Below are 16941 nucleotides of genomic sequence, written 5' to 3'. Positions count from 1 at the left end.
GTAACAGGGACCTGGTACAGGTCCAGCCTCCTGCACTGAAGGGGAGAGCCAGATGAGGATGAAAGAGGGCAAAGGGCATGAATGTGCACCCGACCGAGAGCCATGGGGACAGCATAAGGCTGAGACCCAGGACTGTGCTTGTCCAACCTACAGGGTATGTGTGTGACCGTGTGTGTCTGTGAGTGTCTCTTTCTTGTGTGTGTTTGTGTTTCTGCACATAGTGTGTGTTGAGGTTTGGTGACAGAATCACTGCTGAAAAAGGCAGAGGCCTCCACAATTCCCAGGGACCTGACACACAGAGAAAAGGAAAAAGAGAAGGAGGGACAAGGAGGCAGGACTGAGAGGGGAGGGGACAGAGACGTGTCCTGGGCATAGATGCCGCCCATGAGCCTGAGAAGTGCTCCTGCCCCGGTAAGAGGTTCAGCACAGAGGGAGGTAGGACAGCACAGCTGACAGCTGTGCTCAGAAAGTTTCTGGATCCCAGGCTCATCTCCACAGAGGAGAACATGCAGGCAGCACAGACCACGGGGCCCCTCTCAGCCCCTCCCTACACACTACACATCACCTGGAAGGAGCTCCTGCTCACAGGTGAGTAGAAAAGTTCCTCGGAGAGGACAGGAGGAGGAAGCAGAATGATTGGATGGGGTTTCCTGGAGAGGATGGGGTTCTAAAAAATAAAAGTCAGCACTTTAGGAGGCTGAGGTGGGTGGATCATGAAGTCAGGAGTTCAAGACCGTCTGGTCAACAAAGTGCAGCCCTGTCTCTACTAAAAATATAAAAAATTAGCCAGGTGTGGTGGTGTGCTCCTGTAATCCCAGCTACTTGAGAGGCTGAGGCAGGAGAATTGCATGAACCCGGGAGGCAGTGGTTGCAGTGAGCGGAGATTGTGCCACTGCATGCCAGCCTGGGCAACAGTATGAGACTCTGTCTCAAAAAAAAAAAAAAAATAGAGGAAAGAAGGCTCTGTTGGAGCCTGGATAGGGGAAAATATAACACAGAGGAACAGGGGTCAAAACAGGAAAATCACATTGAACTGGAATTGGTAAGAGGTAGGAAAATTCAAGTGTTCTGTTTTCCTGGTTAATCATCACTGGCCACCACATTTTGAAAAATGATAATAACTATTATCAGATGACACTTCAAATGAAAATATAAGCAGGGCATTAAACACTGTCCTCAGCAAAAAACCTCAACCATTGGGTAAAGAAAATAAAAACACCCCGGGCATAGAGGGTCCTTGGAACTCTCACATCTACAGGAGTCTGCAGCCTGTCCCAGGCACAGGGGTACAACCCAGATCACAAATGTCCCTGTCCTCACGGAGCTCATGCTCTCATGGGCAGGAAGGCAGACATGCAAAGAGATCTGGAATGTGAGGTTGGGTGTTGACAAGAGCTCCGGAGGGAGCAGAGCAGGGAAAGGTCAGAAATAGAAGACCCAGGGTCTCTGAAGGAGGTGTCAGGAAAGAAGTCTAAGGATGCCCTGATGTGAGCAGGACCTGTGGGCAGTGTGGAGGGAGCCATGCAGACCTCTTGGAAGAGGATTCCAAAGAGAAAAATGCAGAGGTCAGAAGGGTTGAAGGAATGGGGGTCGTGCAGCTGACCTTGACCCAGTGGAACAGTAGGACACAAACACACAAGCACACACACAAAAAAGGGGTGTGTGTGTTTGTGTGTGTGTGTGTCTTCAAGGCTGATGATTGAAGAGATCGTCTCAGGTCCCAGGGCCCCATGTTTTCACCCCAATACATAGGTCTCAATATTGACTGATGCTCTCTCCACCTCCTAGCATCATTTTTAATCTTGTGGAACACGCCCACCACTGCCCAAGTCATGATTGAAGCTCAGCCTACCAAAGTTTCTGAGGGGAAGGATGTTCTTCTACTTGTCCGCAATTTGCCCCAGAAAGTTGCTGCCTTTGTCTGGTACAAAGGGCAAATAATGGACTTCCACCAATTCATTACAGCATATACAATAGACACTGAAAGAATTATATTTGGGTATGCATACAGTGGAAGAGAAACACTATATTCCAATGGATCCCTGCTGATCCGGAATGTCACCAAGCAGGACACAGGATCCTACACCGTAAAAATCATGAATCGAATGGAGGAGACTAAAGGAGTAACTGTACATTTCACCTTGTACCGTGAGTGATTCCACATGATCCCTGGGTGTTGGGGGGGCGGGGTCGTTTCTACTTTGCACACATAGGATTATCAGGCCTAGACTGTGCCTATGTCCCTCTCTGCATTATGTCCCATGTTGGGGTTTTGGCATTTAGTGTAGGACACACACAGAGGAGACAAACCACAACAGATCAGAATTCCTTTCCTGCCTCCAGACCCTGCAGACACTTGCTGCACAGGAAGGACAGTCTGATGGGGTGGGGGGTGCTCAGCAGGAGGAGATCAGCCTCAGCCAAGCACCTCATGTCCTCTTCATAAACTTGACCCTGAGAAAGACCCTGGAGAACTGAGCAGGGCTTTGCCTAAGAGGCCCCCAGAGATACTCTCAGAGAAGCTCAGCCCAAGAAGCCTCAACCCTAGACCCCGTTCCTAAGTCCTTATTCCAGATAAAGCTGAGGAGCCTGTGCCAGGCCTGGGTTGTGGCAGGGCTTACTGCCACCGGGGATTCACCAGCTGTCTGAGGACTGTGTCTCCTGGAGCTGCTCACCAGCCAGGGCTCAGCCCTCAGAGCCTCATCTGGGCAAGGACAGGGCTTTCTTCACCTGACACTCAGAGTGGAGAGGACAGAAAGACAAGCTTTGTAGACCATCAGCCAACTGCCTTGTGAGGCTTAGGACACTCCATAGAAACTCTAATGTCCCCAGAAGCAGAAACAGAAGAGAGAAAATGTACCTGGCAGCAGCTTGTCCACAGGGATCTGACCTAAAGGTGCTCTCTCATGGAAGTGAATAATAATAAATGCTGTTTGTGTGAACACCTCCACTGTGCCAAGCATTAGGTCACGTGACTGTGAAGAATTTACAATTTATTCACAGATAGCTGAAAAGCCACAGTCCATTTGCCATTTAGCTTATTTGACTGAGAGAAAACTGAGGCACAGGAAGGCACAGTCACTGAACCAGAATCACACAAACACAAAAGGCAGATCAGGGTCACATGAGGTCGGTCGGCAGTCACAGGCCAATCCTCTCCTCCACCAGAAGTGAGGGCTTATTTTTTGGCTCAAATCCTCTCTTCTTAGGCATCCAAACCTCAGAGGAAGGAGATCAAATGCTCAGCTGATTAGTCTGTTCTCCAGAACTAAATCACCTGCCTCAACCATTAGAGTCAGTGCAAAAAATGTTCAGGCCTCCCGTTCAGATCTTAACCCCTATCACTGAACCTGAAATCCTGTGTTTCCCAAAGTGTCCATGTCACTGGCATGACAGGATAAAGGAGAAGACCTTGTTTGTTTTCACCACTCACACCCCGCACCAGCACAGGCCCAGTGAGAGACACACCCTCAGGTGCTCTCACGTAACCAATGAAGGAATTGAATGAAAAAATGAATGATCCATAACCTCTTTAGAGACTGGATCTTGAATGCAGAATCCTAGGAATTCTAGCCACACCTGTCCCTTGTCCGTCAGAGGCTGACACCCATGTTTCATCCCTCCACTACCTCTTGTCCCTAAAGCAACCCCACCTCATGTGTAACTCGGAAGCTCTTTGGCCACTGGAGGGTTTTGAGGGCTCCCTGGTCCTGTACTGTGGAAATGGGGGTACCTGGTCCCTGCAGTCTCTGAAGTCACTGTAGCCCCCACTGTTCACTGCCGTGCTGTCTCTGCCTCTCTCTGCTTCTCTGGTCCCTCATCTTCCTCCCACTTCATTCTACCTGGCAAGCCCTGTCCTGCACAGCTTCTTCCTCCACCCCTAGCCCTTCCCCAGACACTCCCTCTAACTAGGCTGACTGTTCCCTTCCTGCTAACACTGTGGCCTGGACCACCTCCCAGGAAATAGGAAAGGCACAGAAATCACCTGGAGTTGCCACTCCTGCCAGGCTTCATCTCAAGCCAATGTCCCCAGGTCACTAAGAGAATAAGCTTCCACTGTATCCCCATCCAGGGCTGTTTCCCTTTGTGAGGCTGATCTGTGGACAAGACCGTGGGACAGGGATAGGCAGCTCCTCCATCCATTCTTATAATTCCCAAACAAGTTCTTCTGGTCTCCTGCACAAAGAAAACCAATTTATCCCGATGGTGACTTGCAGTAAAGAAAAATTTTAATGACTCCAAGTCTGCCAAACAGGAGTATGGAGGTTTATTATTACTCAAATCAGCCTCCCTAGTGGATCAGGGGTTAGAGATTTTCAAGGATAGTTTCAGGGGCACAGGACTAAAAAATGGGTACTGCTGACTGTTTGGGGATGGAATCATGCGGGCGGAGGGAAATGATCTGTTTGTGCTTGAATCCACCTCTAGGTGGGGACCATGTGCCAGGCTGAGCCATTAGTCACGGGTATGGATGAGATCAGCCAGCTGCCAGAATGCAAAGAATGAGAAACATCTCAAAAGACCAATCTCAGGTTCTACAATAGTGATGTTATCTATAGCAGCAGTTAGTTACAAATTCTGTACACTCTGGCCAAATGATATTTGACCAGTAAGGGAGTATAGAAACTGTGCCTACATTTTAGCAGAATTCAGTTCCCTCCAATAATCTTAGTCTCATGGTCTTTCACCAGTTTTACAAAGGCAATCCCTGGGCAAAAGAAGGGTATTAGTCTTATGAAGGAACTATTATCATTCTTGCTTCAAAGTTAAACCATAAACTAAATTCCTCCCATGGTTAGCCTGGCCTATGTCCAGGAATGAGTGAGAACAGCCAGCCTGAGACTCGATGCCAGATGGAGTCAGCCATGCTAGTTTGCTGTCACTGTTGTAATCTTTGCACTGACTCACCAGGGTGTCAGAGGCTGGACAGGCCTGCAGTCTCCAAAGCCCATGGGCTGATTTCACCCATTTCACTCGTAACTCCATCCTCCACTTACTATGAAGCTCATATTCTCCAGTCACTTCCTAGAGACTTCTGGTTTCCTGTCAGGCATATAACAAACTTGAAATTTCTCACTTGATTCTATCAGTAAGTAAACAGCTGAACAAACTCAAAAGTCAACAACTCGTTAAAATCCCTCAGAGATGGCCGGGCACAGTGGCTCACGCCTGTAATCCCGGCACTTTGGGAGTCTGAGGCAGGCGGATCACGAGGTCAGGAGATCGAGACCATCCTGGCAAACACGGTGAAACCTCGTCTCTACTAAAAATACAAACAAATTAGCCAGGCATGGTGGTGGGCGCCTGTAGTCCCAACTACACGGGAGGCTGAGGCAGGAGAATAGCATGAACCCAGGAGGTGTAGCTTACAGTGAGCCAATTCGTGCTAGTGCACTCCAGCCTGGGCAACAGAGCGAGACTGTCTCAGAAAAACAAAACAAAACAAAAAAACAACAAAAAGCTGTTAGAGAAATGAAGAATGCTTTTGATGCTTACTGGTAGACTGCACATAGCTGAGGAAAGAATCCCTAGCTTGAGGATGTGTCAAGAGAAACTTCTAAAACTGAAACAGGAAAGTTCAAAAAGAGTGGGGGTTGGGGGGAAAGTGGAACAACATATTCTACTTCATATTTAATATTTTGTGTTGGCAATAGCAATTTTTAAAATTTTGTAGTTGTGGGACGACTACCAAGGCTGTAACATACACGTAATGGGAATACTGGTGGTTTCGGGGACCTGTTAGAGGTGGCCAGGGGGTGCTCTCTGATGGTTTTACTGCCTGTGCCACGTACAGTTGTTTCCTCCCGATGATGCCATTTTCATAAGTTGGGGTTCTTCTTGTGGGGGACACATGAGCCATTGGCGTCTCACTTAGACTCTTTCTAATTCACAGAAACCTAAACCCTAGTTGTATTTCCTGAGGTTAAGAGAAAATGAAGAAAGCACTTCACAAACCTGTTTTGGGCTCTTCTCCATTTTTCCTAACTCTGCAGAGAAATTAGAAACAGGGAATTCTTTCTATATTTACTAACATAACACTCATCACTTCTTTTAATTCTGCATCATTCCTCCCTTTATGTAATTGACACACTGACCAGTTCTGTCCTTTTAACGGCACTCTCTCTACTTAAGGACTTGCTAATTTCAAATCACCTTTGGCATCTTTCTTTGAGCATAATGTGATCCTGCTGGAATTCATCCCACACCTAAATCTTAATTGGGTATCATGAGAAATAGTACTAATAGCAATTGATCTTAGATGTTTGGACCATCAGTAAAAATTTCCACTTATGACAACATTTTAATGTGTCCTCCAAACATTTTTGGTTTTGTTACTAGAGTAAGAACATAACATAATGTCTAAACTCCTGACAACTTTTTATGGGAAAATTACAGTATTACAAATTGAGCATCCCAAAACCGGAAATTCAAAATCTGAAATGCTCCCAAATCCAACACTTCTGACCACTGATGTGATGCTAAAAAGAAGTGCTCTCTGGAGCATTTTGGATTTTAAATTTTTCAGATTTGGGATGCTAACCCAGTACATCTACTGCAAATATTCCAAAATAAGAAAAAAAAAGTTAGAAATCCAAAACACCTGGTTTTAAGCTTTCTGCATGATGAACACTTTGTCTGCATGAACTATAGGCATGAAGCTGTACAGGAGATCTCTAGATCCTCCTCATCCTGCATAACTGAAAGTGCACACCTCCGGAAAAATGCCCTATTCTCCCTAACCCAGCTCCTGGAAACCACTATTCTACTCTCCGATTCACTCTGGAATCCACTGAGATGAGATGTATAGAGTAGTCAAACTCATAGAATCAGAGAGTAGAATGTCTAATGAGAGAAAGTATCTGCAAGACTTCTTCCCAAATATTAGTCTAATAGTCACCAAACACAAATGGTCCGTGAGGGCCAGACTTCCATCATCTGTTCATGTTTGCCCTTTCCACCAGTCAGTTCTGCATTTGCAAACATCCACATGTATTTCTAGAAAGATCCACATGGTCCTCACCTGCCCTCTACAGGGGGAAGGGAACATCATGAACACAAAACAGGGAACATGGTCTTGGTCCAAATCTATCAGCTGTTGCTCTTTGTAGGTAATTCCTTGGACTGTAGGTCATTCCTTGGACTCTTTGTAGGTCATTCCTTGGACTGTGCTCTATCTTTAGAGGTCACTGGCTCAAGTCAGTCACTATGAGACAGCTGGGAAAACTGCCCCACCTTGTGGCTCCACTGCCTGATGACTGAACTGACTTCCAGGCTTGACACTGCTCTCCCCTGTGTTATTTCTACTGAAGTACCCAGTCCCAGGCCAGGCTTCCCAGTACACAAATGGTTTAAGGACAATGGGAAGTTCCATCATCCATCTCTAGGATGTCCTTGAAAGGGAAGCCGCAGAGAAAATATACCTTGGGGGGCAAAGAAAACTGAAACTAAGAAGATTCCAGCACTGCATGCTCCAGGTGAGGACTACGGGGTGGGCCAGGCAGGCAGTTAGAGAGGGAAGGACTCAGAGAGGCACCAGGGGCTGTGACTGCTGATCCTGTGTCTTTCCATGACCGAATGCTGCTGCTCAATTCACACTTGAGAAAGTCTGTGCTTCTCCCACATACAGAAGGCAGCCTCAGAGTCTCTGAGCCCTCAGATTGCCATGCATCTGTCTTGTAACACACACACCTGCCATGGGCTTTTAAGGACTTGGGTGGGCTGAGAAGTGGGAAATGCCATCTCTGATTGAAAAATTTCTTTGGAGGAATCAAAGGTACCACACAGGGCAATCTTCTCTCTGTTATCTGCACAGTGGAGACTCCCAAGCCCTACATCTCCAGCAGCAACTTAAACCCCAGGGAGGGCACGGAGACTGTGACCTTATCCTGTGATCCTGACACTCAGGATGTAAGCTACCTGTGGTGGATAAATGGTCAGAGCCTCCCTATCAGTCGCCCGTGGCAGCTGTGCGAAAACAACAGGATCCTCATGCTATATGGTGTCACAAAGGATATTGCAGGACCCTATGAATGTGAAATGAAGAACCCAGTGAGTTCCAGCCGCAGCGACCCAGTCACCCTGAATCTCCTCTGTGAGTATCTTCTGTTCCTTTGTGAGCCAGGCTGCCATCCCAAATACACATGGCCAGAGACCAGGCCTCCCAGTCCCTCTCAGGTCCAAGTACAGAGACCTTTATCCCTGGACATCAAAGCTGGCCATGACTACTAAGAGTAGGCTTAGGTTTGATCAAGAATTGGACAGAAGAGGCTGCTTCTGTCAAGGGAGGCTCAGGGTCCACAGGTTATGTTGGGAGAAATAGGTGAATGTCTCAGGCTCCAGATCAGTGAACACAGCAGGGATTTGGCTGGGACTTCAGTGTTGTGACTTAGCTCAGAGGGTCACTGTGGCCCTTCCACAGACCAGGATTTTCCCTTCCCTCTGACAACATCACCTGTGACTTTATTCTCTTTGCTCCAGATGGTCTGGATGCCCCCACCATTTCTTCTTCATACACCTATTAGCACACAGGGGAAGTCCTCAAGCTCTCCTGCCTCGCAGACTCTCACCCACTGGCAGAGCATTCTTGGCTGATTGATGGGAAGTTCCAGCAATCAGCACAAGTGTTTTTTATCTCCCAAATCACTAAAACATATACAGGGGTTTATGTCTGTTTCATCCATAACTCAGCCACTTGTGGAACAAATCTCATAATCAAGAGGATCATAGTCCCTGGCAAGTGGATCCCTGGAACTTTGGCAGCATGTTTTCCAGTGAAGTCTATCTGGCTATCAGGGAAGAGCCACTTGCCCTCTGCAAAGGGAGAGGGAAAATCAAAACCCAGGACAGGGAATATGTTTCTGCTTCAAAACCACCAGCTTTTGCCTGTCCCCTTCACTCTTTCTAGTTCATTCTTTAGACTATACAGTAACAGTGAACAATCTGAAAGGAAATTAAGAAAAGAATTTCCATTCACATTAACATCAAAAGGAACAAAATATTTTGGAATAAGTTTAACCAAAAACGTCAAAGGGTTATACCCTGAAAACTCCAAAACATTACTGAAAGAAACTAAAGACGACATCAATATATGGAAAGACATTTCATTCTCACGGATTGGAAGAATCAATATTGTTAGCAAGACAATGCTAACCAAAGTGAGCTGCAGAATCAACGCAACCACTACCAGAATCCCAGTAACACTTTTTGCAGAATTACAAAAATCTGTCCTAAATCTGACCTGACAGGCTCTTATTAATGACTGCCACAACAGAGACACTGAGAAAAAGATGCAACCGTGAAAAGGCCCAAAATTTTGATGACATAGAAAATAGCAATCTGCCTCTCTCATATCCCGAAGCCTTCAAAAATATACAAGCGCAGCATGGCCAGTATGGAATTGATCAAAAACTAATCACCAAGCTGGAAACGTGATGAGAGAAAAAAAAAGGAGGGGAGCAAGAATGTATTTGGCGTATCACCTCCCACTTTGACGTACGAATCTGATGCTGATAAGAAATGCTCACTGGAGCATTTTAGATTTTGAATCTTTCAGATTTGGGATGCTAAACCAGCAAGTATATGACAAATAGTTCAGAATGAAAAAATGTCAGAAATCCAAAACACTTTTTATCCTAAGTCTTATGCATAAGAAATACTCAGTCTGTGTGAACTATAGGCATCCAGCTCTACAGCAGATCTCTAGAACCTCCCCATCTGGCATAACTGAAACTGCACTCACATGAAAAACTTCTGATTCTCCCCACTCCCAGCTCCTGGCAACCAGCAGTCTCTTCTCAGATTCATTCTGGAATTCACTTACATGAGGTCCCTAGAGTAGTCAAACCCATGGAATCAGAGAGTAGAGTGTCCAATGAAAGAAAATATTTGCAAAAATTCTCCCCGAATTTGTCTCATATCCATCAAACACACATGGTCCATGAGGACCAGATTTCCCGCAGTTCATTCCCACTCTTTCCACCAGTCAGTTCTGCATTTGCAAATGTCCACATGTATTTCTGGAAAGATCCACATAGTCCTCACCTGCCCTCTGCAGAAGGAGAGGAAATTTAAAGGACCCAGAACAGGGAATATGATTCTGTTCCAAAGACACCAGCTCTTGCCTGTCCCCTTCACTCTTTCTAGATCATTTCTTGCACTTTGCTCTATCTTTGGAGGTCACTGGCTCAAGTAAGTCATCATGAAACACCTGCAAAAAACTGCCCCACCTTGTGCCTCCACTGCCTGGTGACTGAACTGACCTTCAGGCTTGACTCTGGTCTCCCCTGTCTTCTTTCTGCTGAAACATCCAGTCCCAGGCCAGGCTGCTCAGTATCTTCAGGGTTTCAGGACAATGGGAAGTCCCATTATTACTCATCTCTAGAATGTCCTTGGAAATGGAAGCTGCAGAGAAATCACATCTAAGGGGGCAAAGTAAGATGGAATATGGAAGGGGCCCAGCAGTTGCACATTCCAGGTAAGGAACCCAAGGTGAACCAGCCAGTCAGTTGATTAGAGAGGGACTGGGAGGGGTACCAGGGGCTGTGACTCCCACTCACGTGTCTGTCCATGACCCAACACTGCTGATCAATTCACACTTGAGAAAGTCTGTGCTTCCCTAAGACAGAGCAGGTGGCCTCACAGTCTTTGAGCCCTTAGATCATCATGCATCTGTCTTGTGACACACACACCAGCTATTGACTCAAGGACTCGGGTGGGCTGAGAGGTGGGAGATGCCAACTCTGATTGAAGGATGCCTGTGGAAGAATCAAAGCTGCCACACAGGACAAACTTCTCTCCGTTATCCACACAGCGGAGCTGCCCAAACCTTACATCACCAGCAACAACTTCAACCCCATGGAGAATAAGAATGTTGTAGCCTTAACCTGTGAACCTAAGACTCAGGGCTACACCTACTTGTGGAGGGTAAATGGCCAGAGCCTCCCGGTCAGTCCCAGGCTAAAGTAACCCGGTAAAACCAGGATCCTCATTCTACCCAATGTCACAAGAAATGACACAGGACCCTATGAATGTGAAATATGGGACCGAGTTGGTAGCATCTGCAGTGACCCAGTCACCCTGGATGCCCTTTGTATCTTTGGTTCCTCTGTGGGCCAGGCCACCAGCTAAAATTCAAATGACCAGAGGCCAGGCATCTCAGTCTCTCTCAAGTCCAAATACAGACACTTTTATTTCTGGACACCCGAGCTGGCCATGACTCCCTGCCCTGGGGAAACCTGGGTAGGCACAGCCTTACCAAGAATAGAAGGGGAGGGGCTGCTCTTGTCATGGGAGACTTGGGGTCTACAACCTGTGATGGCAGGAACAGGTGAATACCTCAGGCCTCATTTCAGTGAACACAGAAGTGGTTTGGCTGGGCCTTGGGGTGTGTCTTGACTCAGAGGGACACTGTGTCCCTTTAAGAGACCAGGAGCATCCCCTTCCCTCGGATGACATCACCTGTGGCTTTATTCTCTTTACTCCAGATGGTCCACAAGTCCCCAGGATTTTCTCTCCATTTAACTATTACCGTTCAGGAAATACCCTCGAATTGTCTTGCTTCGCGAACTCTAACCCACCGGCAGAGTATTCTTGGACGATTAATGGGAAGTTTCTGCAATCAGGACAAAAGCTCTCTATCCCCCAAATTACTACAAAGCATAGTGGGCTCTATGGTTGCTCTGCTCGTAACTCAGCCACTGGCAGCGAACGTTCCACATTCAAGAGGATCACAGTCGTGAGTAAGTGGATCCCTGCATCATTGTCAATAGGGTTTCAGGTGGAGTCTATCTGGCTTTCAGAGAAGTCAGGAAAATATTTTTATTCCCAGCCTGTGTCCCATGGGCAGAAGCAAATCCTAAATTCTCCTCCTGAACCCTCCCAATTTGTCTCTACAGACTCTCTTCTCCTTGTTTTTCTGTTTTCTGATGGTTGACCTTGTGTCCAGCCTGGGAAAGGTAGGGAGGGGGCTTTGTCAGCCCTGAGCCCTGTGTGGTGGAAGAGGCTTCACAGAGGGACAAGAAGGAGAGTCCTCAAGATCAAGTTGTTTCTTGCTGTCACCAATATATCCCTGTCCGCTACGTCTTTGTTTTCTTTTACCTACTCCATGAGCTACAAGGAACATCTGAGGTTTTGAAACAAGCTCACATTTTTCCCCCAAATGAGAGGAGGAAGCCACTTGGATGAGGGAGGAGCAGCTCAGACTGCTCCCTTCTCTGCTCCGGGCTTCTCTGGTGACTGGCCCTGCCTGACTCCACCTGGGGTGAGACCAGCATGTGTGGAGAAAGAGCCCTGGTGACCTGTCCTGAATTCGGCTAAATCGAGCTGCCAGTTGAAGTGAAGCCTAGGTTGCAGGGAAATAAGAAGGGAGGGAGCCTCGGGGCAGACTCTTGAGCTGTGTCCTGGCTCTGAAGTCACCGGCTGTATGAGGCTGTGGGCACTGCATGTGGCACACAGCACAGAGGACAGTGAGTGATGCACACTTGAATATATAGGGAGATTCACCTCTGGGGCTCTGCATGGCAGGAAAGGGGCAATGAAAAAAGTGTGTATTTATAGAGTGTAAGACTACCAGGACACTTTATATATATCTAATATGAGACTTATCATTAACTATTTCTACGTGCGCAATTTAGTGTTGTGTAACCATCACACTATCCATTTCCAGAACTTTTTCCTTTTACCATATTAAACCTCTGTACCCTATAAACAGTAACTCTCACTTCCTCTCCCCCTATCCCTTAGCACATACCATTCTACTTTCTGTCTCTATGTAACTGGCTATTCTATCTTTTATAAATGGAATTATAGAATAATTATCCTTTCGTGTCTGGCTTATTTCAGTTAGCATAATGTCTTCAATGTTCATCCACTTTGCACGATGTATTGGAATTTTATTCTTTGTTAAGGTTGAATAACATTTTGATGTATAGATATACCTCATTGGCCTACCCACTTACCTTTCAATGGACTTTTCTGTTGTTTCCTTTTTTTGGCTATTGTGAGTAATGCTTCTCTGAACATCAATGTGCAAATATTTGTTCAAATTTCCTTCCATTCTATAGGCAGTATGTCCAGAAGTGGAATTGCTGGATCGAATGGTAATTTATTGTTTAATTTTTTGAGAAACAGCTACACCACTTTTTACAGTGGCTATAACATTTCCCATTCCCATCAGTAATGCACTAGAGCTCCAATTTTTCCATCTATTTCAAAACACTTGTTTTTTTATGTTGCTGTCATTGTTGTTTATCAAAGCCATCCTAAAGTGTGTGAGGTGATGTCACATTGTGGTTTTAATTTGCATATCTCTACGTATTCATGACTCTGAGGAACTCTGCATGGGCTTATTGGATATTTTCATATAATCCTTGAAGAAAACTCTATTTTAATCCTTTGTTCATTTTTTAACTGGGTTTTTGGATGTTTGCTGTTGTTGACTTGTAGTTTTTCATGTATTCTGGAAATTAATTTCTTATCACACATAATTTGCAAATATTTTTCTCATTTCATGGGTTGCCTTTTTACTTTCTTGATAATGTTCTTCAATATATAAAAGGTTTTGATTTCTATGAAGTCCAATATATCCATTTTATTTGTTGCCTATGCTTTTGTTGTTACAACCAAGAAATCATTGTGAAATCCAATATCATGAAGTTTTTCTCCTGTTTTCTTCTAAGAGTTGCGTAGATTTTGCTCTTACATTTAGATCTTTGATCAATTGTGGGTTAATTTTTGTATATGATGTTAGGTAAAGGTTCCACTCATTCTTGCCTTGGGATATCCAGCTTTTCCAATATCATTTGGTGAGAAGACTGTCCTTTTCCCATTGAACGATCTTGGCACACTCGATGAAAATCATTTGGCCATATATGCAAGTATTTCTTTCTGGGCTCTCTGTTCTATCTTATTAATTTCTAAGTTCTCCTTTATGCCAGTACCACACTGTATTGGTTACTGGGGCTTTGCAGTAAATGCTGACATCAGGAAGTGTGAGTCCTCCAGCCTCATTCTTCCTCTTCAATGTTGTTTGTCTCTTAGAGTCATAAGATTCAATATAAATTTTAGGACGGATTTTTCTTTTACTGCAAAAATGTCACTGAGATTCTGATAGGAATTGTATTGAATCTGCAGCTCATTTTGGGTGGCATTGTCCTCCTAACAATAGTGAGTCTTCTAATTTATGAAAACAAAATGTCTCTCATTTTATTGATATCAACATTAAGCAATATTTTATGGATTTTAGGTATAAATATTTCACCTCTTTGGTTAAACTTATTCCTATTTTATTATTTTTGATATTAATACAAATTAAATTTTTTTTCTTAATTTCCCTTCAGATTGTTCATGGTTAGTGAGTTGAAATACAACTGATGTTTGAATGTTGATTTTGTATTGTGCAACATTACTGAATTCATTTATTAATTCTAATAGGTTTGTTCCATCTTTAGGATTTTCTACATATAAGTTCAAGTTATCTGCGAACAGAAATAATTTTACTCCTTTCTTCCAATTTGAATGTCTTTTTAATAATTCTTGCCTAATGTTTCTGACTAGACCTTTCAATACTACATTGAATAGAAGTGTCAAAAGCAGCATCTTTGTCTTGTTCCTGTTCATACAGGGAAAGTTTTCAGTCTTTCTCCATTGAGTATGATGTTAGCATTGGGTTTCTCACATATTGCCTTTATGTTGAGGTGGTTTCCTTCCATTCTTAGTTAGAATGTTTTTATTATGAAAAAATACTGAATTTCATCAAATGATTTTATTGATTCAATCTTATTGCTGATTATAATTCTATTCATATATTTGTGTATTTCTAAGAATTTGTCTATTTCATCTAGGTTATCCAATTTATTGGCATACAATTTTTTACAGTACTTTCATAATCATCATTTTATTAGAAATGGTAGTAATCAGTTCAATTCATTTTCTTTTTTCTTTTTCTTTTTTTTTTTAAGAGAGAGAGAAAGGCTCTCACGTTGTAGGCCAGCCCTAGTTGAAATACAGTGGCGTGATTATGGCTTACTGCAGCCTCAACCTCCTGGGCTCAAGCAATTCTCTTTCTTCACCCTCCCAAGATACTAGGACTACAGATGCATGCCTCCATGCCCAGCTAATTGGTTTTTAAATATTTTGTAGAGGGGGGTCTCCCCAGGTTACCTATGCTGGTCAAAACACCGTGCCTCAAGAAATCCTCCCTTTGTGACCTTCCAAGGTGCTAGGATTAAAAGATGACCCACCATGCTCGGACTCCATTTTCATTTCTGATTTTACCAATTTTAATCTTCTCTCTTTTTTTCTTAGTTAGTCTAGTTAATGGTCGTTAATTTTGTTGATTTTACTTTGAAGAATCAACTTTGGTTTCATTAATTTCCTCTATTCTTTTTCCATTCACCATTTTATTTTTATCCACTCTAATCCGTATTGTGTCCTTCCATCACTGTGCTTGGGTTTAGTTTGTTCTTCTTTCATATCCTGAGTATGAGAGAGTTTGCTTCATACCATTCTTTTAACGGTTTCATGCAGTCAATGAAACAAGATGCCACACACACATGAACCAATGTCAGCTGGTATATTACTACCAACATCATTAGCCTTGAGGTCAAATAGTTCTAGAATCAAATCTCAGATCCACCTATTACTAGCCATATGACACCAGGAGAGATTTTACACTACTCTAAGCTTGTGTCTTTTCATTGGCAAAATGGAAATAATGTCTACCTGACAGTGTTACTGTGTGAATTAAATGAGGTACAGGTAAAGTATTTAGCACAGGACCTGGCACATAGGACATGCCCCTCAACAATACCTATTTCCATATACATATAGAAAAAGAGGTACCGCATAAAACACTAGGACATGGTTACTGACTACTTGTGGGAGAGAAAGGAGAAAAGCTAAGTGCAAGGGATTGGACATATGAGGTAATTTATCATGGAAGATACCTGTGAGGGAATGTGGGGCAGTCATGAAGGCAGTATGAGAGAACTCACAGACACCTATGCAAAGCTGACTCCTGTGTAAAAGAAAGAGAAAGAAGTTTTAGGTATCAATGCAGTTCTAAGAGAGTTTTTGCAAGGCTGATGGGAAATCCTCCAACCACCCACCCATTAAAGTTAAAGAGAGCCTCAGAGAACTAGGCTTGCTTTCGTGCCCTTGCTGGGAGCCTGTGGGAAGGAAGCTTTCTGTGCAAAGGAGGAGGTGTATTTGAAATGCACTGACCTGGGCCTTCTGTCAATCAGGTCCCTGCCATGGAGACCTGGCAGAGTCTCATTCATAGCTGCCACCACAGAGACACTGAGAAAAAGATGCAAACATGAAAAGGTGAAAAGGTCTAAAGTTCTAATGACATAGAAATAGCAATCAGCCTTTCTCACATCTGAAAGTTTTCTGAAATATCTGAGTGCAGTAGAGAATTGACAGAGGACTGATCACCAACCTAGAAACATGGTGAGAGGGGAAAAACACTGCAAGAATATAATCATCTCCCATCAACTTTCCAACAGAAATAATGTATTCCTTGAAGAAACAGTTATAGAGTACCTCATGTTACATGCTTGTACCTGAGGCTCCCCCCCCTCGTAAAATAACATCACCTCCATTCCTTCTTTTCTTTTCTTTCTATGACAGCTCGTTCAACAATAGGACGTCCATAATGGCGTTAGTCCAATATAGCAGCCATGATGTCATTTCTGTATTTCGGGAAGACTGACAGGTATGATGGCCTTTTCTCTTGTCCCGTTTCCTGCAGTGCTGACTGCCATGCTTGGGAGAGGGAAGAGACTTATTTGCCTGTATCTGGGACTGGATCTTCTTCTTCCTCCACCAAACTCCTGCTTCTCAGCATTAATTCTTGCAGTTCCCTTTCTCCCTGGCCTTTATGCTCCCTGTACCCCACTGTCTTTTAGACGTAATTATCTCCAGCCTCTGCTCATTTGTTTC

The 16941-nt window shown here is 44.3% G+C and overlaps 1 pseudogene across 1 annotated transcript; it reads left to right on the top strand.

The window, feature by feature from the left end:
• The first annotated feature begins 419 nt into the window (after positions 1–419).
• On the top strand, positions 420–16714 carry LOC114675611 (pregnancy-specific beta-1-glycoprotein 7-like; annotated as a pseudogene). Its single transcript, XR_013410717.1, has 6 exons — positions 420–588; positions 1789–2148; positions 7814–8092; positions 10811–11089; positions 11484–11738; positions 16630–16714. The product of XR_013410717.1 is annotated as a pregnancy-specific beta-1-glycoprotein 7-like (transcript).
• Positions 16715–16941: the final 227 nt, after the last annotated feature.

Source organism: Macaca mulatta, chromosome 19, assembly GCF_049350105.2.
Source record: "Macaca mulatta isolate MMU2019108-1 chromosome 19, T2T-MMU8v2.0, whole genome shotgun sequence".
Lineage (NCBI taxonomy): Eukaryota > Metazoa > Chordata > Mammalia > Primates > Cercopithecidae > Macaca > Macaca mulatta.
The sequence above is the reverse complement of the archived record's forward strand: the minus strand, read 5'-3'. Positions and strand labels throughout refer to the sequence as shown.